The sequence below is a fragment of the Schistocerca americana genome, chromosome 3 (assembly GCF_021461395.2).
Source record: "Schistocerca americana isolate TAMUIC-IGC-003095 chromosome 3, iqSchAmer2.1, whole genome shotgun sequence".
NCBI lineage: Eukaryota > Metazoa > Arthropoda > Insecta > Orthoptera > Acrididae > Schistocerca > Schistocerca americana.
Genome location: NC_060121.1, coordinates 241,896,731 through 241,924,393, shown reverse-complemented (window position 1 = coordinate 241,924,393; position 27,663 = coordinate 241,896,731). Strand labels below are relative to the sequence as shown.

Here is a 27,663-nt window from a genome sequence, read left to right as displayed (position 1 = left end):
CTCTAATATATGCATGAACTTTTAAACAACCTTCAGAGCATCAGTTTCCAGATAAATTGCGAATTGGTGTGTAGCATAAACGAGAGACTTGTCCCATCTAACTTACTCCAGACGTATAACACTAAGCTCCTTTTAAACAAAATGAAAAATGACTGTCTTCATGAAGCCCATTTTAAGATACACCATTCAAGGAACTGTCTATCATCTAATGTCATAACTGAAGATTTAGTCCGTCTTGTCGAAACTGTCATTCAAAATATTCACTCCTTCGACTGACCTCATCTCCTTCTCCAAACCACTTGACTGTTCGTTCGATATTTCATTCAAATGCCATCAACAAATAATCCCAGATCCATTACAATTGCCGGCCGTAGTGGCCGAGCGGTTCTAGGCGCTTCAGTGTGGAACCACACGACCGCTACGGTCGCAGATTCGAATCCTGCCTCGGGCTTGGATCTGAGTGATGTCCTTAGGTTAGTTAGGTTTAAGTAGTTATAAGTTCTAAGGGACTGATGACCTCAGATGTTAAGTCCCATAGTGCTCAGAGCCATTTGAACCATCCATTCCAATTTCATATTTTCCTATGTAGGTAACCTTGTTTAATGTCATTTCAGACTAACCACTTTCAGTACCTCCTATCATTGTATTGTATTGTATGTTAACCGGGAACCTAGAAACGACGGAGAGGCTCCGTCTCCCCTGCAGCCGCAGTGGTCCACAACCCCACGACGACTACCGTAGTCCACTTCACCCCTCCGCCGCCTTACACCGAACACAGGGTTATTGTGCGATTCGGCCCAGGGAACGTCTCACACCAGACGAGTGTAACCCCTATGTTGGCATGGTTGAGTAATGTTGGCGTACGCGTACGAGGAGAACTTGTTAGCGCAGTAATCGCTGACATAGTGTAGCTGAGGCGGAATATGGGGACCAGCCCGCATTCGCCGAGGGAGATGGAAAACCGCCTACCCGGGCGGATTCGTGCCGGGGACCGGCGCTCCTTCCCACTCTGGAAAGCCGTGCACTAGGCCGCTCGGCTATTCCGGGCAGGCACCTCCTATCATACTGCACACAGTCGCCCACCACAGTCAAATTCAGATCATTATCCTCACCCAAGCAAAGCTCACTTGATAAAGTCCCTCAAACCCCCTTCCATCCCCTTCCTATCTCACCCTATACCTGACATCAGTTCCCTACCAGTACCCTATTTCCACTTTCTTCCTCATGACATCATCCCATTCTACCCACCAATTAATCTGGAACTGGTCAACAAACTTCCTAAAATCGTCTTCCAGCTGACCTGGTAAGTTACTGGCATCATCGTCTAGCTTTAACACTAAGACTTTCACCTTGTATATCATCAACAAACCACGACAAAGCATTTAAGTATCATCTGTATGTTTTCATATATTATTGTCTGTTTCTGCTAAGCTGAAAAAAAAAAGACTGTACAACTGCAGACTGCGGTATCTGTTAGCCAGGTGTAACCCCTGCACCCACCCTCCTCAATTCGTCGAATTAAATGGCAATGAAGAAAGACAAACGGCGCGCCAGTATTATTATTAAATACACAATTATTTTCTGCAAAATGTGAATCTCTGACTGGAGTCTGTCAGAAAGACCAACTGCTCAGAGACACCAATTCGCAATTTGTCCGGAAACTGATGCTCAGAAGGCAACTGTAAGCTCTGAACCAACTGAAGAGTGGAAATGTCTAATGTTGAAAGTGCCATTTTTTCACAAATAATGTTTCAGTGCAGTTGTGTTCTCGGTACTCCGTTGCATGTCCCGAGACTTGTTCAAAGAGCTAGATCATTGAGAAAATGGTTCAAATGTCTTTGAGCACTATGGGACTTAACATCTGAGGTCATCAGTCCCCTGGAACTTAGAACTACTTAAACCTAACTAACCTAAGGACATCACACACATCCATGCCTGAGGCAGGAGTGGAACCTGCGACCGTAGCGGTCGCCCGATTCCAGACTGAAGCGCCTAGAACCGCTCTGTCACACCAGCCGGCCTTGAGAAAATGTTTCAAACATTCGTTACTGGGTGTAGCATGATCTTTGTAGAAGCAGTGCTTCCGTCTGGAGTTGCAAGTGCCGTGCGTCAATGTATCCTCCATTTATTTGATGCACAGTTTGTGTGGTAGGCAGAGGTCATGTAAGATTCTGCTTGTATCAATAAAACCTTTATAATAGCAGGACGATTTTGCAGTTAAACATGCCTCTGTACCGCGAGTTTTTTTCACAAGCTGTGGAGTTAGCTAAAGCTATGAAGAAGCCATTCCATGTCATCCCAAAACACATAAATTACTTCTTTGAATTTAAAGATGGTTGCTGAAACACTGTTTCAGTGCAGGCTGGTAAGATGTGCAAATTCAGTATGATCAAAGTGTCTTTTACTCATCCATCTCAAACACCTACTAAAAATTTTTATTCAGAAACAGAGGAATGGAATAATGTCAGTGTCTTCAAAAGAGTAAAGGCCTTGGTTGATGTCTGCCATATCGTACTTCATCTGAAATACATGATTATCAGTTGCAAAACGGAAAAAACCTGTGGCCGGCCGAAGTGGCCGAGCGGTTCTAGGCGCTACAGTCTGGAACCGCGCCTCCGCTACGGTAGCAGGTTCGAATCCTGCCTCGGGCATGAATGTGTGTGATGTCCTTAGGTTAGTTAGGTCTAAGTAGTTCTAAGTTCTAGGGTACTGATGACCTCAGCAGTTAAGTCCCATAGCTCAGAGCCATTTGAATCATTTGAAAAGACCTGTTGGTGGTGTCGTCATCTGTTCCTCAATAGCATAAGAAGTTCTACAGTAAACTTTGCAACATTTGGTCCCAAGAATTGAATTGTGTGAGAAACAGAAGCCAATACTGAGAGATTTTTTCTCGAATTTAATTTTCTTACTCTCTTGTAAAAATTTAAAACATCTGACAAATTGTTTTTGTTGGCTCCATTTATGCTACTTAAATTATGCTAGTTAAACCATTACTGCTGTATTCCTGTACAAGTATTGTCAAAAATGAAATTTAGTGCTTCAGTATTAATGACACTTGAAAAAAAAAGTTTTCTCACTAGCATTTAAAGGAATTTCGCTCTTGGGCTGTACTTACAAGTTTTTTTCCAGGATTTTACAAAATAGGATCAAAGAACAACTGGATAAGGAACTGGGGAAATATCAAGGAGGCTTCAGACCTTGAACAAACTGTGCCGGACAAACAATTTATCAGAAATTAGTTACGGCTTATTACCGCAAATGAAACAAGCCTTTCTCAATTATATTTATAGATTTTAAGAAAGCAAATGATTCTATTCATAGGTCCTCACTGTTAAAAAGTTTGAGACATTTTGGATTCCACCCAAAATTTGTGAAACTGATAGAACTTACGTTAACAAATACAAATTCGAAAATTAAGCCCAGAGGAGAACTTTCTTAATCATTCTTGGTAAAAACTGGTTAAGGCAGGGTGGCCAATAAAAATTAACAAACAGAGAATGGAAAGGGTGGTTTCGGATCAGGAGAGAAGGGCACGATACAAAAGTATGAAAGAGTATTGGGCCAACAAAAAAAAAACGAACCCAATTCATAAGATTGACTAAAGTGGTACAATGTTGTGCACAAAAAAAAAGAAAAAAAGGGCACTTATAACCGGTCAGTTCCCTACTATGTCGCCTAGAACGTTCTTACTAAATTATTTTCTAATGTCTCCCATTTTTCTGTAATAACGAGGTGACCAGCAAAGTATTGTGGTATCAAAACACCTTCTCAATTTTTTGGATACAAACAAGTTATGTACAAACAAAGATACATTGTTTGTCGCTTAGAAAGTTTGACATTTCCAGTCTTCAATTGTCTTGTAGACTCAGTGGGATAGAGTTGTGCGGTTAAGGCCAAGTATCTGTCCCGCTACGGCATGACTACTCTAGCTAGACCTTGTACTGGTCTATGACGAACATTTCCTGTCTATTAGAACCAGCGCCGATGCCTTGAAATCACACTTTGTGACACATTCATTGTTGCTGAGGTTGTGGTTTCCGTCTGACCGCATTCAGGGCGTCTGGTTCGTGCGGACAGCTTCACGGTCACTTAATCTCCATTCACACGACTGATTTTCTTGTCTCAAGCGATTACTAGGACTGCTTGTGGCAAGTGAGTCTACTGCAACGCCTCTGGCGCGTTAAGGAGAGTCGTTCGGTATTTGCACATCGGCGAAAAAATTATGCTATTCTGGCAGCACTGAGGATGAAAGTGGGTTATGAGGGGCCGTACCTCGTGCAGAAAGTTGGAATATAGTTACACCAGTAAGCTTTGACGGGCTAACAGTGATGAAGTTTATTAATTAGCATAACAAAATACATAGTGGGTATTCCTGATGAGACTTGTACGGCAAGTTATTCAGACTGCTGAGAATTGAAAGAATAGGATAGGTGTCGTTTAAAAACATCAAAACATCAATATTTATTCATCCAAGAAAATATATAGGTACAAGCACGCCATAAATGCTGAGGAAGCAGTAGGTAACGTCTTTTTTACGGCTCGCCTGGGTCCGTCAACACCGACGTTGGACCGTTAATTTTTGGAAATTTGAGGTACATCTACATCTACATCTACACGGATACTCTGAAAATCACATTCAAGTGCCTGGCAGAGGGTTCATCGAACCACCTTCACGTTTCTCTAATATTCCAATATCGTATAGCGCGCGGGAAGAATGAACACCTATATCTTTCCGTACGGACTCTGATTTCCCTTATTTTGTCTTGGTGATCGTTCTTCCCTATGTAAGTCGGTTCAACAAAATATTTTCTCATTCGGAGGAGAATGTTGGTGACTGGAATTTCGTGAGAAGACTCCGTCGCAACGAAAAACGCCTTTCTTTTAATGGTGTCCATCCTAAATCCTGTATCATTTCTGTGACACTCTCTCCCATATTTCGCGATAGCACAAAACGTGCTGCCTTTCTTTGAACTTTTTCGATGTACTCCGTCTGGTAAGGATCCCACACCGCGCAGCAGTATTCTAAAACAGGACGGACAAGCGTAGTGTAGGCAGTCTCCTTAGTACATTTTCTAAGTGTCCTGCCAATAAAACGCAGTCTTTGGTTAGCCTTGCCCACAACATTTTCTGTGTGTTCCTTCCAATTTAAATTGTTCGTAATTGTAATACCTAGGTATTTAGTTGAATTTACGTCTTTTAGATTAGACTGATTTATCGTGTAACCGAAGTTTAACGCGTTCCTTTTAGCACTCATGTGGATGACCTCACACTGCCACTTTTCGCACCATTCCGATATTTCTTCTAAATCGTTTTGCAGTTTATTTTGATCTTCTGATGACTTTATTAGTCGATAAACGACAGCGTCATCTGCAAACAACCGAAGCCGACTGCTCAGATTGTCTTCCAAATCGTTTATATAGATAAGGAACAGCAAAGGGCCTATAACACTACCTCGGGGAACGCCACAAAATCACTTCTGTTTTGCTCGATGGCTTTCCGTCAATTACAACGAACTGTGACCTCTCTGACAGGAAATCATAAATCCAGTCACATAACTGAGACGATATTCCATAAGCACAAAGTTTCACTACGAGCCGCTTGTGTAATTTTTTTTTTTTTTTTGGTCATCAGTCTACTGACTGGTTTGATGCGGCCCGCCACGAATTCCTTTCCTGTGCTAACCTCTTCATCTCAGAGTAGCACTTGCAACCCACGTCCTCAATTATTTGCTTGACGTATTCCAACCTCTGTCTTCCTCTACAGTTTTTGCCCTCTACAGCTCCCTCTGGTACCATGGAAGTCATTCCCTCATGTCTTAGCAGATGTCCTATCATCCTGTCCCTTCTCCTTTTCAGTGTTTTCCACATATTCCTTTCCTCTCCGATTCTGCGTAGAACCTCCTCATTCCTTACCTTATCAGTCCACCTAATTTTCAACATTCGTCTATAGCACCACATCTCAAATGCTTCGATTCTCTTCTGTTCCGGTTTTCCCACAGTCCATGTTTCACTACCATACAATGCTGTACTCCAGACGTACATCCTCAGAAATTTCTTCCTCAAATTAAGGCCGGTATTTGATATTAGTAGACTTCTCTTGGCCAGAAATGTCTTTTTTGCCATAGCGAGTCTGCTTTTGATGTCCTCCTTGCTCCGTCCGTCATTGGTTATTTTACTGCCTAGGTAGCAGAATTCCTTAACTTCATTGACTTCGTGACCATCAATCCTGATGTTAAGTTTCTCACTGTTCTCATTTCTACTACTTCTCATTACCTTCGTCTTTCTCCGATTTACTCTCAAACCATACTGTGTACTCATTAGACTGTTCATTCCGTTCAGCAGATCATTTAATTCTTCTTCACTTTCACTCAGGATAGCAATGTCAAAAGCGAATCGTATCATTGATATCCTTTCACCTTGTATTTTAATTCCACTCCTGAACCTTTCTTTTATTTCCATCATTGCTTCCTCGATGTACAGATTGAAGAGTAGGGGCGAAAGTCTACAGCCTTGTCTTACACCCTTCTTAATACGAGCACTTCGTTCTTGATCGTCCACTATTATCATTTCCTCTTGGTTGTTGTACATATTGTATATGACCCGTCTCTCCCTATAGCTTACCCCTACTTTTTTCAGAATCTCGAACAGCTTGCACCATTTTATATCGTCGAACGCTTTTTCCAGGTCGACAAATCCTATGAAAGTGTCTTGATCTTTCTTTAGCCTTGCTTCCATTATTAGCCGTAACGTCAGAATTGCCTCTCTCGTCCCTTTAATTTTCCTTAAGCCAAACTGATCGTCACCTAGCGCATTCTCAATTTTCTTTTCCATTCTTCTGTATATTATTCTTGTAAGCAGCTTCGATGCATGAGCTGTTAAGCTGATTGTGCGATAATTCTCGCACTTGTCAGCTCTTGCCGTCTTCGGAATTGTGTGGATGATGCTTTTCCGAAAGTCAGATGGTATGTCGCCAGACTCATATATTCTACACACCAACGTGAATAGTCGTTTTGTTGCCACTTCCCCCAATGATTTTAGAAATTCTGATGGAATGTTATCTATCCCTTCTGCCTTATTTGACCGTAAGTCCTCCAAAGCTCTTTTAAATTCCGATTCTAATACTGGATCCCCTATCTCTTCTAAATCGACTCCTGTTTCTTCTTCTATCACATCAGACAAATCTTCACCATCATAGAGGCTTTCAGTGTATTCTTTCCACCTATCTGCTCTCTCCTCTGCATTTAACAGTGGAATTCCCGTTGCACTCTTAATGTTACCACCGTTGCTTTTAATGTCAGCAACGGTTATTTTGACTTTCCTGTATGCTGAGTCTGTCCTTCCGACAATCATATCTTTTTCGATGTCTTCACATTTTTCCTGCAGCCATTTCGTCTTAGCTTCCCTGCACTTCCCATTTATTTCATTCCCCAGCGACTTGTATTTCTGTATTCCTGATTTTCCCGGAACATGTTTGTACTTCCTCCTTTCATCAATCAACTGAAGTATTTCTTCTGTTACCCATGGTTTCTTCGCAGCTACCTTCTTTGTACCTATGTTTTCCTTCCCAACTTCTGTGATGGCCCTTTTTAGAGATGTCCATTCCTCTTCAACTGTACTGCCTACTGCGCTATTCCTTATTGCTGTATCTATAGCGTTAGAGAACTTCAAACGTATCTCGTCATTCCTTAGTACTTCCGTATTCCACTTCTTGGCGTATTGATTCTTCCTGACTAATGTCTTGAACTTCAGCCTACTCTTCATCACTACTATATTGTGATCTGAGTCTATACCTGCTCCTGGGTACGCCTTACAATCCAGTATCTGATTTCGGAATCTCTGTCTGACCATGATGTAATCTAATTGAAATCTTCCCGTATCTCCCGGCCTTTTCGAATTATACCTCCTCCTCTTGTGATTCTTGAACAGGGTATTCGCTATTACTAGCTGAAACTTGTTACAGAACTCAATTAGTCTTTCTCCTCTTTCATTCCTTGTCCCAAGCCCACATTCTCCTGTAACCTTTTCTTCTACTCCTTCCCCTACAACTGCATTCCAGTCGCCCACGACTATTAGATTTTGGTCCCCCTTTACATACTGCATTACCCTTTCAATACCCTCATACACTTTCTCTATCTGTGTGGTACCGTGTCAAAAGCCTTCTGGAAATCCAGAAATACGGAATCGATCTGTCATCCCTTGTCAATAGCACTCAGCCCTTCATGTGAATAAAGAGCTAGTTGTGTTTCACAGGAACGATGCTTTCTAAACCGATGTTGACTGTGTGTCAATAGATCGTTTTCTTCGAGGTAATTCATTATGTTCGAACACAATATATGTTCTAAAATCCTGCTGCATATCTACATTAACGATATGGGCCTGAAATTTACTGGATTACTCCTACTACCTTTCTTGAATATTGGTGTGACCTGTGCAACTTTCCGGTCTTTGGGTACGGATCTTTCGTTGTGCGAACAGTTGTATATGATTGTTAAGTATGGAGCTAATGCATCAGCATACTCCGAAAGGACCCTAATTGGTGTACAGTCTGGACCAGAAGACTTGCTTTTATTAAGTGGTTTAAGTTGCTTCACTACTGGCTTGGTTCAAATGGTTCTGAGCACTATGGGACTTAACATCTTAGGTCATCAGTCCTTTAGAACTTAGAACTACTTAAACCTAAGGACATCACACACATCCATGCCCGAGGCAGGATTCGAACCTGCGACAGTAGCGGTCTCGCGGTTCCAGGCTGAAGCGCCTACAACCGCTCGGCCACTCCGGCCGGCTGCTTCACTACTCCGAGGATATTTACTTCTACGTTAGATCTTATGGGACCAAACTGCTGAGATCATCGGTCCCTAAGCTTACACAGTACTTAACCTTACTTGCGCTACCGACAACACATACATACACCCATTCCCGAGGGAGGGCTCGAACCTCCGACGGGAGGAGCTGCGCGAACCGTGACAGGACGCCAGACCGCGCAGCTATATCGCGCGGCCGACTGTTTACGACTGGAAACATATTGCCTGGTGGGACAAGTTTCTTTTCAATTTGTATCGAATGGATGGAAGTGTACGGGTATGGAGAGTACCGCATGAATCCATGGACCCTCCATGTCAGCAGGGAACTATTCGATCCGGTGGAGGTTCTGTAATGGTGTGAGGCGTGTAGTTGGAGTAATGTGTGGGCCATGGTACATCTAGATGCGACTCTGACATGTGACACGTACGTAAGTGTCGTATCTGATCATCTGCATGCATTCATGTCCATTGTGCATTCCGACGGACTTGGGCAATTCCAGCAGGACAATGCGACGCCCCACAAGTCCAGAATTTCTACAGAGAGGCTCCAGGAACACTCTTCTGCGTTTAAACACTTCCACTGGGATGCCTTGCAACGTGTTGTTCAGAAGAGGTCTCCACCCCTCGTACTGTTACGGATTTATGGGCAGCCCTTCATGATTCGTGGTGTCAATTCGCTCCAGCACTACTTCAGACATTAGTCGACTCCATGCCACGTCGTGTTGTGGCAATTCTTCGTGCTCGTGACTGCCCTGCGCGATATTAGGCAGGTGTACCACTTTCTTTGGCTCTTCAGTGTATAAGACGTATCCGGTTCCTTCCTAATATCTATATTTCTTTAACTTTGTATGTCCTGCTAAGTTCCTACGGAATTTTATTTCGTTCACCTGTAATCTTTTTTTTTTTTTTGTCTTTTCTTTTATCAGCCAAGACTCACTTAGCCGTGTTGATATAGACACAACTTTACAAAATTTAAATTCCTGCTCTTTCTTTATTTTGGAGAGATGTTCTAATGGCGCCATTTAGGTAGCTACACTACTGGCCATTAAAATTGCTACACCACGAAGATGACGTGCTACAGAGGCGAAATGTAACCGACAGGAAGAAGATGCTGTGATATGCAAATGATTAGCTTTTCAGAGCATTCACACAAGGTTGGCGCCGGCGGCGACACCTACAACGTTGTGCTGACATGAGGAAAGTTTCCAACCGATTTCTCATACACAAACAGTAGTTGACCGTCGTTACCTGGTGACACGTTGCTGTGATGCCTCGTTAAGGAGGAGAAGTGCGTACCATCACGCTTCCGACTTTGATAAAGGTCGGATTGTAGCCTATCGCGATTGCGGTTTATCGTATCGCGACATTGCTGCTCGCGTTGGTCGAGATCCAATGACTGTTAGCAGAATATGGAATCGTTATGTTCAGGAGGGTAATACGGAACGCCGTGCTGGATACCAACGGCCTCGTATCACTAGCAGTCGAGATGACAGGCATCTTTTCCGCATGGCTGTAACGGATCGTGCAGCCACGTCTCGATCCCTGAGTCAACAGATGGGGACATCTGCAAGACAACAACCATCTGCACGAACAGTTCGACGACATTTGCGGCAGCATGGACTATCAGCTTGGAGACCATGGCTGCGGTTACTCCTGACCCTGCATCACAGACAGGAGCGCCTGCTATGGTGTACTCAACGACGAACCTGGGTGCACGAATGGGCAAAACGTCATTTTTTCGGATGAATCCAGGTTCTGTCTACAGCATCATGATGGTCACATCCACGTTTGGCGACATCGCGGTGAACGCACATTGGAAGCGTGTATTCGTCATCGCCATACCGGCGTATCACCCGGGGTGATGGTATAGGGTGCCATTGGTTACACGTCTCGGTCACCTCTTGTTCCCATTGACTGCACTCTGAACAGTGGACATTTCAGATGTGTTACGACCCGTGGCTCTACCGTTCATTCGATCCCTGCGAAACCGTACATTTCAGCAGGATAATACACGACCGCATGTTGCAGGTCCTGTACGGGCCTTTCTGGGTACAGAAAATGTTCGCATGCTGCCCTGGCCAGCACATTCTCCAAATCTCTCACCAATTGAATACGTCTGTTCAAATTTGGCCGAGCAACTGTCTCGTCACAATACGCCAGTCACTACTCTTGATGAACTGTGGTATCGTGTTGAAGCAGCGTGGGCAGCTGTACCTGTACAAGCCATCCTAGCTCTGTTTGACTCAATGCCCAGGCGTATGAAGGCCGTTATTATGGCCAGAGGTGGTTGTCCTGGATACTGATTTCTCTGGATCTATGGACCCAAATTGCATGAAAATGTAATCACATGTCAGTTCTTGTATAATATATTTGTCCAATGAATACCCGTTTATCATCTGCATTTCTTCTTGGTGTAGCAATTTTAATTGGGAGTAGTGTAAATTTCTGAATTTTATCTTTTTGACTTAGGTCTCCTCTATACATTAGCATGATCCCTAAACATTTAAATCTACGTGCGAATTCTATGACCTTGATTTCTATTATTACTTTTGTCCTTACTGAGTTTCTGCCACAGAAAGCCATGGATTTTGTTTTTTGTAGTGATATTTTAAATGTTATACCAGGTGTCGATGGTTAAAGTTCCAGTTTGGAATAGACGGCGCGGTAAACTTCAGAATATGCGCACCAAAAGACGCGCGGCACACGAGTTTCCTCAGTATGCGTCCTAGTCCAGCATGATGGTCTGCATGTAGGATCGCGCGCTGCTAGTAAAGGCCCGTAACAAGAACGGTGACTGTGCGTGAGTAGCCCTGCTAAAGTTCCAGACAATCAAGAGTATGAAAAAAAGACGCTGGTCCGGTGTCTACTAACGGTCTGGAGGAATTCGAAAAGACAGGTTGTTTTGAAGTGCAATGTGGGAGAGGGAGGAAAACAGTTGATCTGACGTCTGTCTCAGGTGTGGCCACACAGTTGCAGGAGGCGTCGAGCGGTGGAGTGCAAACGTGTAGTGCAAGGGGAATTGGCCAAACGCTGGACATCCCTGCAAGTGTGGCGAATAAAGTCCTACGAAACATCCTACATTGCTATCCATACAAAATCACCCAAGTTCAGGTGTTGCTTCGTGCTGATCTGCCAGCAAGACAAACGTTCGCTCTGGAATATCTTGCTCGCAAGGAAACGGGGAATGAATGGCCATGGAGCGTTCTGTGGAAAGACGAAACCTATTTCCATCTAGCCGGCCGGTGTGGCCGAGCGGTTCTAGGCGCTACAGTCTGGAACCGCGCGACCGCTACGGTCGCAGGTTCGAATTCTGCCTCTGACATGGATGTGTGTGATGTCCTTGGGTTAGTTAGGTTTAAGTAGTTCTAAGTTCTAGGGGACTGATGACCTCAGAAGTTGAGTCCCATAGTGCTCAGAGCCTAATTCCATCTCCAAGGACATGTCAATACGCAGAATTGCGGAATATGGGCAACGGAAAATCCGCTCCATCGGTACCACTTCGTTCAGCAAAGGTTACTGTGTGGTGCGGGTTGCCGGCATCGTTTGTCGTAGCGTTGTTTTTTTTTTTTTTCTCGAGGAGATGTGTTCTGCGAGTCCTGCTACCTGCACCGTCAATGGCAAACGCTATGGGAGTCTTTTTTGCGCACCATCGTCATTCCAACGCTCCACATATTGCACACCCAGTGAAGCGGCTGGTGCAGATTCATTTCGGAAACGCTAGAATTATCAGCCGTCATTTCCCCACAACCCCGGCGTCCAGATCATCTGATCTTAATCCGTGTGACTTCTGGTTGTGCGGATATCTGAATGATGTGTTCAGTGCTCCAATTACGAAGTAGCTGAACTGAAGGCACGCATTGCCCAACGCGTTCCGAACGTGATCCCAGAGACACTTCGATCTGTTGTACAACATGCTGTTTCTCGATTTCAACTTGTGGCAGAAAACGGTGGACAGCGTATGAAAAATGTCTTGCGCCAGCCTCGCTACAGTGAAAAACTTTTTATGCGGTTTTTAGTCACAGGACAACTAGAAACCGTTGCCATTTGGGTGATTTTGTATGGGTAGCAACGCATGATGTTTCGTAGGATTTTGTGCACGATGCTCGCAGACACGCTCAACGTTCGGGCAATCCCCCATGCACTGCATCTTCCTACACCGTCGTTCGAACCCTTCCGCTGCGATATGGCCACGTCTTCGATCAAACGACCCTGACTTTTCGAATTTTGTAATCATTTTCTCCAAACCCTTAGCAGACTTCTGACCAGGGTGTTTACCCTTGCGTACCTGGAACTTCCACAGGGCTACTCACACACACCCGACGGGAGGCCCTAGTCACACGACCGTTCTTGTTAAAAACATGTACTAGCAGCGCGTGATCCTGGAGGCAGCCATATTGGCGTCTCGGACGCAGACTAATCAGGAACAGCTGTGTGTCGCGCATCTGTTGGTGTGGTTATTTTGACGGTTATAGCGCCATCCATTGGTCAAAACTTTTTTTTTCATGACATTTCGTCCTGCGTAAATAATATACTGTTATAATCTGGACGTCATTGTGGGCAGTGGTTCTCTTTCTACAGCGTTTTGAAACTGGAACTTTAATTATGGACACCATGTACAGGTATTTTGTGTGGTTCATAGGTATCGGAGAACGCTTGCCGGAAAAGTGCCAGTGTTCTCGTATGACCATCGCAATGTACTGTGAAGAGAAAGCAAACAACAAAATAAAGATTAAGAAGATGCAAAAGCACAGAATCCGTTACCATAACATGAGTAAGCGAGGTCGAGAGTCGGTAACGTTGCGACGTTAGCAGACGACGCGACCGCCCCCACTTTCTGCGCTTGCGCAGGTTATTAAATCTCTAGAGTCGCCAGAGTTAATTGGTCTTTGACGTCGACGACCCATATACCATGTGGATGGTGCTTCATTTACATGCAGACACGGATGAGCTTCCAACTTACGGTGTTCGACATTGGCCAGAAAGTCACTTATGTAGAACAGACTTTACAGTCATAACTTATGTTTTCTGTTTTCCTGTTCCTCTTTCCTGATTATGCTTAACTGGTGCAGAATTCTAGAAAGATTCCTTTAACTTACTAGCATAAAGAACGCTTGTCGCCATTTGATAGTATAGGAAAATAATTCAACCCATTTCGTGTCTGGCTTGTTAACTACACTTATAGAAACAGGGAGAAGTCGAATATTATGTACTTTTCATAGTTGCTGGAACAAAAAAAAGTCGCATAAACTACAGACATTGCCGAGGTGGAGTGGTTTGCGTTTTGCGTGTCTCAATCATACGAACACCCATGCAGTAGCTGCAACGGTAGCCGGAGGAGTGGGGAGGAGGAGGAGATTAGTGTTTAACGTCCCGTCGACAACGAGGTCATTAGAGACGGAGCGCAAGCTCGGGTAAGGGAAGGATGGGGAAGGAAATCGGTCGTGCCCTTTCAAAGGAACCATCCCGGCATTTGCCTGAAGTGATTTAGGGAACTCACGGAAAACCTAAATCAGGATGGCCGGAGACGGGATTGAACCGTCGTCCTCCCGAATGCGAGTCCAGTGTGCTAACCACTGCGCCACCTCGCTCAGTAGGAGTGGGGATTGGGGAATATGTGGAGATGCCAGACAAACACGTGGTTCTTGAGGAAGGACAGCAGCTTTTCAGTAGTTTCAGGGACAACAGTCTTGATGATTGAATTATCTGGTCTTGTAACATCAGCCGATATGGCCTTGCTGTGCTGGTACTGCGAACAGTTGAAAGCAAGGGGAAACTACAGCCGTAATTTTTCCCGGGGTATGTAGCTCTACTGTGTGGTTAAATCCATTCGGATTCTCAGCCGGGGACTACTCAGGAGAACGTCGTAATCAGGAAAAAAAACAAAACTGGCATTCTACGTATCAGAGTGTGGAATTTTAGATCCCTTAATCGCGTATGTAGGTTAGAAAATCTAAAAAGGAAAATGGATAGGCTGAAGTTACATATAGTGAGAGCTAGTTCAGTGGCAGGATGAACAAATCTTCTGCTCAGGTGATTGCATCTATTTTATTTTGTATTTATAAGCGTGTAAAGTATGAGTAGGCTTCATAATGAACAGGCAATTAGGAATGCGGGTAAGCTATTACGAGCAGCATAGTCATTGCATTATCGTAGCCAAGATAAACACACAGGTAACACATAACACAGTGCCGCAAATTTATATGACAACTAGCTCCGCAGATGGTGAAGAGTCTGAAAGAATGTACGAGGAGACAAAATAAATCATTCAGATAGTTAGGGGAGAAGGAAATTTAATTGCAAATCAGTATAGCAAACATTATCGTCTCGAGAGAAAAGCAACTGTACTGATATTCAAATAAATTCTCATTTATGTTGTGCAACTAAGTCTGAAGAATAAACGAAAATTTTTTCAATTAATTTGAGTGAAACACGTTAGTAGGAAGGGGAAGAGAGCGTAAAATAACAGGAGAATATGGACTGTGGGAAAAGAATGAAAGAGGAAGCACCCTATTAGAATTTTACTCAGAATGATCTATAATACTTGCTTTAGGAATCATGAAAAAGTTATATACATGGAAGAGACCTTGGAGACATTGGGAGGTTTCAGACTGATTGGGTGATGGTAAGGCAGAGATTTCGCGACCAGATTTTGAACTGCAAGATTTGCAGATGTGGGCTCTGGTCGTAATTTATTTATTGTGAAGTGTAGATTAAAAATGAAGAATTAGCAAAAAGGTACGACATTACGGAAAAATGTTAAAGAAAGCAGATGATTTGAGAGTTTGAAAGGGAGCATTGGGCAACGAATGGCTGAAAATGGGGGAAAGAAATTCATCAGGTACAAAAACAAGACCTAGTAGAAATCCTTTGATGTCACAACAGATAACGTATTTAATTGATGAAAGGAGAAAATATAAAATTACAGTAAATGAAGCAGGCGAAAGACAATGCAAACGTCTAAAAAATTAGACTGACAATAAATGCCAAATGGCTAAGTAGGAGGAATGGCTAGAGGATAAATATTAAGTCTATAGAAGCATGTATAACTAGGGGAACAATCGGTACCGCCTACAAGAAAATTAAAGGCGCTTTTGCAAGAAAGTGAAGCAGCTGTATCAAGAGATCAATGGAGAATCAGTACTAAGCAGAGATGGGAAAGCTCAAAGCTGGAAGGTATATATAGTGGGGAAATGAGCTTGAAGACAATTTTATAGAAAGAGAAGAGGAAACAGATGGAGATGAGATCGGAGACTGTGAAACTGCTACCGAGGATTTGGGTGAGCGGAAGGTACCAGACAATAATACTTTAAATCAGTTTTCACAAACATTTATTTCACTTTCAATTTAGTAAACTCCACAATTAATAACAAAGACATTTAAAATTTAATCATTGAGACAAGTTGAACCAACTTGACCAAGCTGTCCTGAAAAGTTGAAATCAATAACCACAACAGGAAAGACGTTAATTTTAGTTCTTGCACGATATTGAAACTGGCAATTATAAAAGACTCTCGTCGTAACATTTCGGACGCGAGTTCCGCCTTCGCATCCGCTCAGTGGCACCAAGATACAGTTCGATAATACAGAGAAAAGACTACACTGTAAAATACTTACAAGATACGATTTATTGAGGCAAGCAAACATGGAGCAAAATAATTCTTTTATAAGGTCAGTTAATTGGAAACAGTAATTACTCAACAGAAAAGTGATTTCATTTTAATGTATTTCCTTTGAACAGCAAGTGACCAACCATAAGCCTTTAAACAACATGCTTAAAACTTTAAAGTATTAAAATAATTCCAGTTCTACAGCAGAAATGTTAACAGCATTTACAATATAACGAGTGAAACTAACTGATAGGTCAGCTTACAGAATGTTTTACGAATCTTTACTGTTTCATATAATTATAATGCCTTATAACTACTCGCGAGAGAGATCACGATACTGCATAATCATTTTTTCTGAAAAGTTTAAAACAATTGAATCTACCAGAATCTGCCTCGTCGAGTTACGGTATTAACACGCCGATGCGTCGAACACATGCAATGCTCACCTTTATGACTGCAACCGAGTGACTACGCCGCTAAACACACGTCGAAACTCGGAATGTCAATCTGGTCTCTGGAGCTTCGGCATCTAATTGACAGCCAGTCGAGACTGCAAGACCGAGAGACGCCCGCTAGTGACACGGAATCATAATACTTTACGAGGATAACACCTTCGCTCAGTGGAAGAGCGGTCGAAAATAAGCGAAACGTGTCTCGGCTTATCCGTAGAGGAAACGACGGTCAATGTTTTCGAGGTACTCTATACCTTTGAGCGAGTAAATGGTTCAACCGAAAAGGTGTCAAACTGGCTAGACCTGTGGTTTCACAGTTTTGCACTTGGTTTACGAAACCCAATTATTGTTTTTTTTCTTTCACAATGTACGAGGGTCATCCACAAAGTAAGTCCCGTTTGGTTATATAAAACAATAGCGTATAGATACAGAAAAAATATTTATTGTACAAAAATCTACAACTGTTAAACTATTTTTCTACATAGCTTCCGAAATTTTGTAGGCACTTGTCATAGCGTGGCACAAGATTTTGTATGCCTTCTTCATAGAAGGTTGCCGCCTGTATATTGAACCTTGTGGTAACATGTTCCTTCAGCTTGTGATCATCGTTGAAGTGTTGAGCACCAAGGACAGATTTTAGGTGCACGAAGAGATGAAAGTCGCTAGGAGCAAGGTCCGGGCTGTACGGACGATGATCAAACGCGTCCCAGTGAAATTCCAGTAAGAGTTGTTTGGTCACATTCGCCGTGTGAGGTCGGGCATTATCGTGGAAAAAGAAAACACCTTTTGTCAGTAATCCTTGGCGCTTGTTCTGTATTGCTTGTTCTGTATTTCTTAATGGTCTCGCTGTAACCTTGTGCATTGATTGTTTGGCCTCATGGTAATAAATCAATCAGCAAAATGCCTTCTCTGTCCCAAAAAACGGTGCACATGACTTTTGGAGGTGTCAAGATTTGCTTAGGCTTAACCTTCGTATTGGATGAAGTGTACCCTCATTCCATTGATTGCCGTTTTGTTTCAGGGGTGTCGTACGATACCCAATTTTCATCGTCCGTGACTATCCGAGAAAGAAAACCATCGCCTTCTTCATTGTAGTGTGTCAAAAACTGAAATGCACTGCCTATCCGTTGTCTTTTTGTGTTGTTCAGTAAGAATTTTTGGTACCCATTGTGAACAAAGTTTTCGAAATTTCAGTTTTTCAGTAGCAATTTCCTGAATTAGTGATCGTGAGATTTGCGTATCTTCCATAGAAAGGGCACTAAGTGTAAACTTACAGTTGTGCTAAATCTTCTCTTCAATTGTGTGAACCAGTTCATCAGTAACCACAGACGGGCGTCCACTCCGTTCTTCATCGTTTACTTGATCACGTCCTTCATGAACAGTCTGACCCATCTTCTAACCATTAATGTCCGTAAACCTCGCAGATTTGCCGATGAATTTCCTTCGGTTCAACTTTCTTTGCTTTTAGAAAACGAATCACAGATCTGATTTCACACACGGCGGTATTTTCAATTACGGCTGACATTATAAAGAAGCACTACAAAGCACACGTCGGCAACAGCGATCTGAAATGGCGTACATGTCTTCTCCTTGAGTCGAGTAACTGCCGCGCATGCTCGGAACTGCGATCGTAGCGCTGCTGCGGATAGAAATAGAAACGGAACTTATATTGTGGACGACTCTCGTATATTGAAATAACGTTGTCCTTACTCGTCTACTAACAGAATGTCTGGTGAATGAGTCAAAAAAAAATTCTTATAACAATCTTCTACAAACATGAGGAGGTAAATGAAACAAAATAAAGTAAAATAATCGGGTTTTGAACACGAGACGCAAAAAGTGAGTCGTGGCGACCCTGTCAATGTGCTACCACTTAGGATAAGCTTATGGACCAGCAAGAGACATCTAAATTACGTCGAAAACTGCGACGGTCGAGTGGTTACGAATTAACTGAGACACATGTCCGCTTATTTTGCCTCCTCTTCCACTAAGCGAAGTTTCTAGGAAAACGCGTTGTCGTACCGTCACGCCACCTAGGCGGGCGTTGTGACTCAAATGGACCGGCGAGAACGTGCACAATAGATCACAATCGATCTATCGCACTGGAGACAGAAGCAAACTGGCTCAGTATGTTACTGCAAGAAGAATTTGATAGAGCGCTGAAACAAGCCTCCTGGAGCTGACGACATTTCCTCAGAAGTGATAATATCCTTGGGAGAACAAGTCGTGAAAAAACTATTCCACCCGTGTGCGACATACATGATGTAGGAGAAACACCCTAATTAGAATGGAATAATTCCAATGCCAAAGGAAGCAGGTGCTGACAGCTGTGTACATTACCAGACTACCAGTATAAGTCGTCGTTGCAAAATACCGACACGTATTATGTACAGAAGGGTCGAGAAACTGATACAGGCCGACCTCGAGCAAGACCTGTTTGGGATCCGGAGAAATGCTGAAACATGCGAGGAAATAATGACCCTACGATTTATATGAGAAATTAGGTTAAAGAAAGACAAACGTACGTCTGCAGCTTTTGTGAAAGCTTTTGACAGCTTTGGAATACATTCCTTGAAGTTCTGAAAGTAGCAGAGGCAAATTACAGGGAGTGAAAGGTTGTATACAACTTCTACAGCAACCGTACGATAATTATGAGTCGAAGGGCATGAAAGGTAAGGAGTGCCTGATGCCTGAGAAGGGAGTGAGACAGAGTTGTAACCTGCCCCAATGTTGTTCAAGCTGTACATTGAGCAAGCAGTGAACGAAGCAAAAGAGAAATTTAGAGGAGGGAGAAGAAATAAAAACTTTTCGGTTTGCCGATGACATTGTGCTTCTGTCAGAGACAGCAAAAGGATTTAGAAGTGCAGCTGAACGGTATTGACAGTGTCTTGAAAGGAGAATATAATAAGAACATCAACAGCCGGCCGGAATGGCCAAGCTGTTCTAGGCGCTGCAGTTTGGAACCGCGCGACCGCTACGGTCGCAGGTTCGAATCCTGCCACGGGCATGGATGTGTGTGATGTCCTTAGGTTAGTCAGGTTTAAGTAGCTCTAAGTTCTAGGGGACTGATGACCTCAGAAGTTAAGTCCCATAGTGCTCAGAGCCATTTGAACCATTTGAACATCAACAAAAGGAAAACAATGGTTATTGAATGTAGTCGAATGAAATCAGGTGATGCTAAAGAAATTAGATTAGGAAACAAGATACTAAAATTAGTAGATGAGTTTTGCTATTTGGGCTATAAAATAACTAATGGTAGCCGAAATAGAGGGGATGTAAAATAAAGACTGACAATGGCAAGAAAAGTGTTTCTGAAAATAAGAGATTTGTTAAGTCTTAGGAACTCTTTTCTGAAAGCATTCGTCTGGAGTGTAGCCATGTACAGAACTGAAACGTGGGCGATGAGGGAACAGAAACTTCTATAACGGGGTGCTAAAGAAGAATGCTGAAGAGTAGATGGGTAGATCGTGTAACTAATCAGGAGGTACTGAATAGCATTAGGGAGAAAATAAATCTGTGAAATAATTTGACTAAAGAAAGGGATCAGTTGATAGGACACATTCTGAGACATCGAGCAATCATCAGTTTAGTATTGGAGAAAAGTATGGGGTGAAAGAATTGCAGAGGGAGCCAAGGAACTAGTACGGTAAGCAGGTTCAAATGGATGTGGCCGTAGTTATTCGGAGATGAAGAGACTTGAACAGGATACAGTAACGTGGAGAGCTGCATCAAACCATTCTTCGGACTGAAGATCACAACAACCTCAATAACAACAACGACGATAATTGTTACCAAACTGGATCTCAATCTGCGGACGTTGCCGTTTGCAGAGAAGGCTCTTGAGAAATGAAACATCGAGATCGATTCACGACACGCTCTCGCAGCTGACGTTCTGCCGGTACCTCTGTGTACACTGAACTAGCTCTTCCGACAGCAAATATTTCGCAGAGAAATGGCCAGCACTAGGGTAGTATTACGCGATTGAATCATTTTATTGCACCAGAAATCTGTGCGACATTGTACATTCCGCTGCGGAGTGAAAAAATCGTTGTGTAAATGGAAACGGCTGGGCTGTCGCTGACCGTTTCTACCAGTTTTAAACACAGTTTTCTCTCGTGGCTTCTACTGCTTATACTTGCACGAACATAACATAACTCTGCGTTGCTTTTCTATCATTTAAATTTTTTTTAAAGATTATTAATGTTTGTGCGTAGCCATTTCATAGTCCAGTGCGACTATGAAACGGTTCTTTCAGTTTACTGAGTCCTACTTGCCGCAGCTGTTTAGTGTGTTCGGCACTGTGCAACATTTCTCATGCATGCGTCTTGATCACATGTTTCTATTTATATGTTGGTCCACTCCAACGGATCATTTGAAAATCGTGAAAGAAGTGATAGAAGGAAGCGTTGAGTATGAATTACCACTTTATATGGGGTTCATAGAGTTTGGGAAATCTTTTGACTTATTTTCAACAAGATCTGTTCCGAGAACCCTTGAGAAACAAGGCCTCGATAGAACAAATGTTAGGAAAGTTAAGGATATAGTAGAGACTTGAGAAAGTAAATTTCCCCTTGCTAAGACCATTACGCAAAAAGAGTGGCGGATTCTCACAAGTAAACTTTCTCTCCTTTGATACCGGTTTGCCGGAAACCCATATATTTTCTGAAAGCTTATGTCACAAGTAGGAAAACTGTGAAACCTTAGTGGCAGAAGGATAAGCATTTAGGAGCTATAGGACCCACAAAGTATCAATGGTTGGAAACGTGACACCAAAAGTCGACAAATGTTCGATTCACTTATTAATATCAGCTAATAATGCGGTAAGAAGTCTGAGATCTCAATATAATGGAAGAAACAACTCGCTGCAAAGAAACAATATACGTTGGGATGTTGAAAGTGTGACTTGTTATCGACATAAAACAAAATCTATTACAAGAGACAATCAATGCGCAATTCATCAAATAAACAGTGAGAGGGCAGAAAGAAAGTTCACAACAGGTACATTTTACAAAAAGCGGTAGTCTCACAGTTTGCACACCCATCATATGTCAATGAATCGAAGCAGTATTCCATGGCGCAATTCAAATTCCAGATTCATCGTCCAAGTATCTGCCCTTATAAAAAGCATACGTAATCAAGTTCTTGAAACGAGAAACGCTGAAGTGATATGGGGAAAAGGATTGCAGGGCCAGAAAACTATCGCGATGCCAAATGTGCTCCTGCGTCTCGATAATGGAAATGTCGTGTGGCTAGGGCCTCCCGTCGGGTAGACCGTTCGCCTGGTGCAGGTCTTTCGATTTGACGCCACTTCGGCGACCTGCGTGTCGATGGGGATGAAATGATGATGATTAGGACAACACAACACCCAGTCCCTGAGCGGAGAAAATTTCCGACCCAGCCGGGAATCGAACCCGGGCCCTTAGGATTAACAGTCTGTCACGCTGACCACTCAGCTACCGGGGCGGACTCGATAATGATTGTGTCCGTTATGTAGCGAGCAAGGCGGTTGTAGTGTCTGAAAAGATGAATATCCGGAGGCTGTGTCTGAAAAGATGAATATCCGGAGGCTGGATCTTCCCCATACATCCTTCAAATACAAGTTCATTTTATAGGATTTTACCATCAGGAACTTCGGAGGCAGACAATGCATCTTTGTTAGAACACTATATGAGTTCACTAAGCGCAGAATTTTCTTCCTGCCACCAGGACTGCTTGCCCAAAGTGGGTAACGATAGAAACCGTTTGAATTCTGCTTTCGACACGTTCGATGTTTTTACAGCACACGATTTTATATTCGGAGGATTTGCCGGCTTTGACTGCGGGAATTTTCCGGATGGCTCGGTTACAAGTACGTACGTTGGCCACAGTATTTTGCCTTCCATTGTTATCACAACCATAATCATTGAACTGTGCTATGCTGCAGAGACTGATACAACAACAGTGCGAACAGCTATTGTTGCTCTGGGTCGCAAGGTTCGATGGCCATTTAACTCTGGTTAGCTTTAAAGACAAGTGTCGGTGGAAAGTTTTCTGTGACGATAAGGTTGCAAATCTTCGTAGCAAAATCATCGCACGCTTGTGACAAATTTGCCTACTTATCCTGCCAATTCCTGGCGACTGTGTAACTTATTGCTCAGTCAACAATGTTATTCGTTTCTTGAAGCGATATACCCAGGAACCCGAAGCTTTAAAATCGATTGTATTTAGCGGATCAGTCGCTATCTTAAGTTGTATGGCACGCAATCGCAACGTTCAGTCGTGAATAATTGCTCCTTGCGTTTCCTTCAGTTTGAATTTCTGCAGAACAGCCTGACTGATTTTTTGGCTCGACGGAGTCTTCGTTTTTTCCTCCAAATTGTACATAATGTTCATGTTTTTAATTTTCTTGAACTAATTCATTATTGACGCATGCGACAGACGTTTCGTCCGAGGTTCTCCTCTCGTATGATCTGTGGTCCAGTAGACTAAAGCGCACTGCTTGTCAATGAACTCGAAATGGATGGATGCAACTATTGCGAGGAGCATTGCTGTTCTTTATCGACGCCATCATCTCCGGACTCTAGTTCCTCGTCCCATTTTTCTCCATCGCCTCCAGCAAATCCTAATGTGCGGATCTCTTTCACAAACTCTGTATCTCTGTATCATTTTACAGCAGAGTAGTTGTGTGTTTTATCATCACCGGTTCCTGGATGTTCGAAGACCGATTGCTTGTTCCGAATGGGGAGGCCAAGGCAGTCACAACGGCCTTCAGATCCATCTACATCTACATGGATACTCTGCAAATCACATTTAAGTGCCTGGCAGAGGGTTCATCGAACCACCTTCACAATCCATCTGCAAAATAAGAAGAAGACATAGAGTACGTTAGTACTTGTCTAACATTCTGCGTGGTGTCTGTTTGTTCTAAGTCGTGTCTCCCTACCACTTTCGTGCAACGACGCTCTGAGCATGTTTTTTAAGGAATTGACTAGTTTGAACCTGGGTCCTGTTGCTAGTAAGGAGACGCCAGACCACACATGAGATGTAGAGTTCAGAAGAGTTCAGTGAGACTAGCGATGATATAATCAAATACTTAATGATTTCAGCGTCAGCTCCACTGCACTCCCTGTAAAAGAATCTTAATACCAAGAAAATTTAGTGGAAGGGGTTCAAGGCTTTCCTATTTTTAGTTAACTGGTAAAATAACGTCGAAAAAGCAGTTAAGTTTACCACTGGAGTTTTTATTCTACTCACAAAACATTGTTTATAAATTGTAGTATTGATAAAAGGAAATATTTTAATACAGGATGATAAAAACCAACTGCGTTCAACAAAAATGTGAACGAATATTCCCTGAATGGGTTTTCAAGTTCTATAATGGATCGAAGGATGACCTATGCCATATCACATCTATAATCTAGGTTTAAATTAAGTTTCGCAAAAGAGAAAACTATCAAAAATGGTCTATAGTGACCCTCAATTATCTTTACTTACTTATTTAACTTGTCACAAATTACAGTACTGATGTGGCTTCTGAATAATTATATAACAGAAAAATCATCACGTTTGAGATTTTAACTTCAAGTAGCAAATGTAAATACCACCAAGTTTAATTGACGATCGACACTAATATTACGTAAAAAGGGGATGTAACAGATAAGACTTCTGCAGTTCTGAGTGAAGCCTTATGCGCTCTTATGCGGCATCGCGTGCGTTCATTACCTTGTTGGTGGTTAGGCAGCGTCAAGGGTGGCTGGCGATGCAGCTCCACACATCTCGCCGTCTTGGTAGCAACTCTCTCGGAGTTATCCTTACTACTGTTTACCGAAGTTGGTTTAAGAAAAAGGTATCTGGCTGTGTTTTCAACTGACCAATCAGCGCCTCAATGTTAACCTTAAGCTCCGCCTACAAAACTCTGTCTGTCCAGCGAGAAACGTTATACTTTTCGTGATGGGGCAATGTTTTTAATGTTTGCTACGTAACAGAGACGTGTATAGTCTGACGCTAAAACTTGCCGCTGGTGTGGCCCTTTTAGTGTTATTGTAAGATCTATACTGTTTTTCTGGAGGGCTCTATCTTTTAACATGAGCTGGGGGATGGACCTCTTGGCGGCGGTGCGGGTGTCCCATTGTCCCGCTCTTATCGCAGGTCCTTCTAGCCTACACAGCTCTGCTCTCGGTTTCTGTTCTTGTTTCTCCCCTCGCAACTGCGTCTGTTTCACGGTGGGAAGGTATGACATGCATTTAGACGTTCTTGTGTTAATCTGTGGTGTTCCATTTGCTCACTCGTTGGTCGTATTACTTTGGTTAATTTAATGTTAGGATTTATTCGGAGCTATGTGACATATTGCCGGATTTGCTATCATGTCAGGGTTTTCATGGAAGGTGTTGGATTTGCCTGACACCTTACACTTGATAGGAACATATGGTAACGTACAAGAAATAGAGAGGTCATTACAGGAATGTATCCATCTGTACACATTTAACTGAAACTTTCTGGATCCTATAGCTCCTAAACACTTGTCCCTCTGCCACTAAGATTTCACAATTGTTCTACTTGTGAAGTTAGCTTTCAGAAAATAGCCTACATGGATTTCTGGCAAACCAGTATCAAAGGAGAGAAGGTGTACTTGTCAGAAGAGAGCACATCTTCAGAGGTCACTGCACATAGTTTTGCTGCTGTACGGATAAGAGGTGCATCACAGTGTGTGACTGAAATGGTGCGCCTAATGGACACGTTCGCCAAAATTGAAATATGCGGGACAGTACTATTCCTGCTGGCAAAACGACTAAATTGCACACAGATTCATCGCGGAATCCTGGCGATGTATGGAGCAAGTGCAATGTTGCGTCCAACCGTAGTGAAATGGTGCCAACGAGCTGACCACGGTCGCACAGACGTGGGGGTGCTGAGTGGGAAGGAAGGTCGTAGCCTCGACCACAGACGACAAGTCCAGGCAATGGAGGAACTGATTAGCAGTAATCGCTGTGAGACTGTCGCGGGCATTCCTCAGCAGATCCGCACCCCAATAGGCGCTGCTCATTCCCTTCCGCGGGGTCGTCTGAATTATCGAAAATTGTGCTCTCGCTGGATCCCGCGATCACTATCGTCTGCACACAAGGGTACAAATTTATAGCGTCGCAGGACATCGTTGAATGTTACTCCGTAGAGAGCAATGATTTCCTGAGCCGCATCATTACGAGCGATGAGACAATGGTCCGTAATCTCACACCTGCAACAAAAAGAGCGTCTATGGAATAAACACGCACGTCCTTGCCTCAGCAGAAAACATTTAGAATTGCACCATCAGCAAGGAAGGTCATGGCCATTTGTTTCTTCGACAGTGAAGGAATTGTGTACACAAAGTTTATTGCAGATAGCACAGCCGTTAATGCTAACACGTACTGTGCAGCATTGACGTCGCTACGCATGCGCAACGCCTTGAAGAATAAGACGTGGAAAATTCAGAAAAGGCATTGTTCGCCGACACGAAAATGCAACACAGCGCACGGCACGCGGAATGTAAGCTTTGCTTCAACGTTTTCGATGGGAGGTTTCGAAGCACCTGCACCACTGCGAAATAACTTTCGGGATAGCTTAAAGGACATTTGGGGAAGGGGAGAAGTGATTTTCCAACGCTGAAGACGTTAACATAGCGGTTCTCGAGTGTCTCCGTGGATTTTTATCGCATAGGAATTGAACAATTTGTAGAACAGACCTACCGTTGTTTACAGAGACTAGGTGACTACATTGAAAAATAGTGTTATGTATCTGTGTCACTTGGAACTGCAATGCAGCATTCAATAATAGTTAGTAGTCGTGCCCATAACAATGTGTAAGTTACTTACTGAAATTTCCTCGTGTATTTGAACACTGCAGCTTCCATTAGACTTCGTTACGTTACTGCGAAATCGAAAATTTAAAGTGGAGGAAGACAAGGAGATTCCATAATACCAAAACTTCTCAGCGGCCCTGGATGAAATTTTTAGATCGTTAACCTGAGAAAAGTAGGAACGAATAGATATTATCGGAACGTTTCTACATCTAGTACAGGTGGATTTCAACAACAAATGGAACAATGTGAGTTTGAAAGTAGGCGTGAAAATCAATTATAATAAGAATAAAATATTTATAAGCAGCATGTTGAAAAAATACAAAATCATGATGAAGTCATGCAGCTGTCTGATGAGTTTCGGTACCTAGGACAGTTGCATAAAATGACTGGTGGGCCAAAAAAATAAAGCAGTAAAGTAAAAGGGCCTCTATTTTTTAATAGACTATCAGAGGTTACAAAACCAAGTTTTCGATGTGTCTGAAAAGGAGAGCATACAGTCAGCGTGTGCCAATAGTTCTGAATTGTGAAAGTGAGACTCGACGATTCAGCAATTTTACTAAAAATTTATACAGTGTGTGTCAAGAAGAGTGGTCAATATTCAACGATATGACAGCAACGATGACTCGAAGCAAAAAAGACTTGTAAACATGGGCTCTAAGATGTGTATCGTTAGAACTATGAGCACCATCTTCTATACTGTGAAACAACTCTTTCCAGGTTTCCGGAGGTGGTGGTATGGACGAAAACAGCAAAAGTCTCCAGTAAACAAGGGCTCTAAAAGACATACCTTAAGAACTACGAGCACTTGATCCGTAGAAATGTGTTTTATAGTAGCGAAGACGAACAAGTGCTCATAACCCTTAAGTACGCGCTTTAGACCCCACGATAACTAGACTATTTGGCTTGGGGTGATCGTTCCAATCATATCCCTAAATACTGACCACTCCTCTTGGGACATTCTATGTCTCTTCAGTGTAATATAAAGAA

At 42.9% G+C, this 27,663-nt stretch overlaps 1 protein-coding gene across 1 annotated transcript in view; it reads left to right on the top strand.

The window, feature by feature from the left end:
- LOC124606903 overlaps positions 1-27,663 on the top strand; it is a 388,350-nt gene that overhangs the window by 306,200 nt on the left and 54,487 nt on the right. The window lies entirely within an intron of this gene.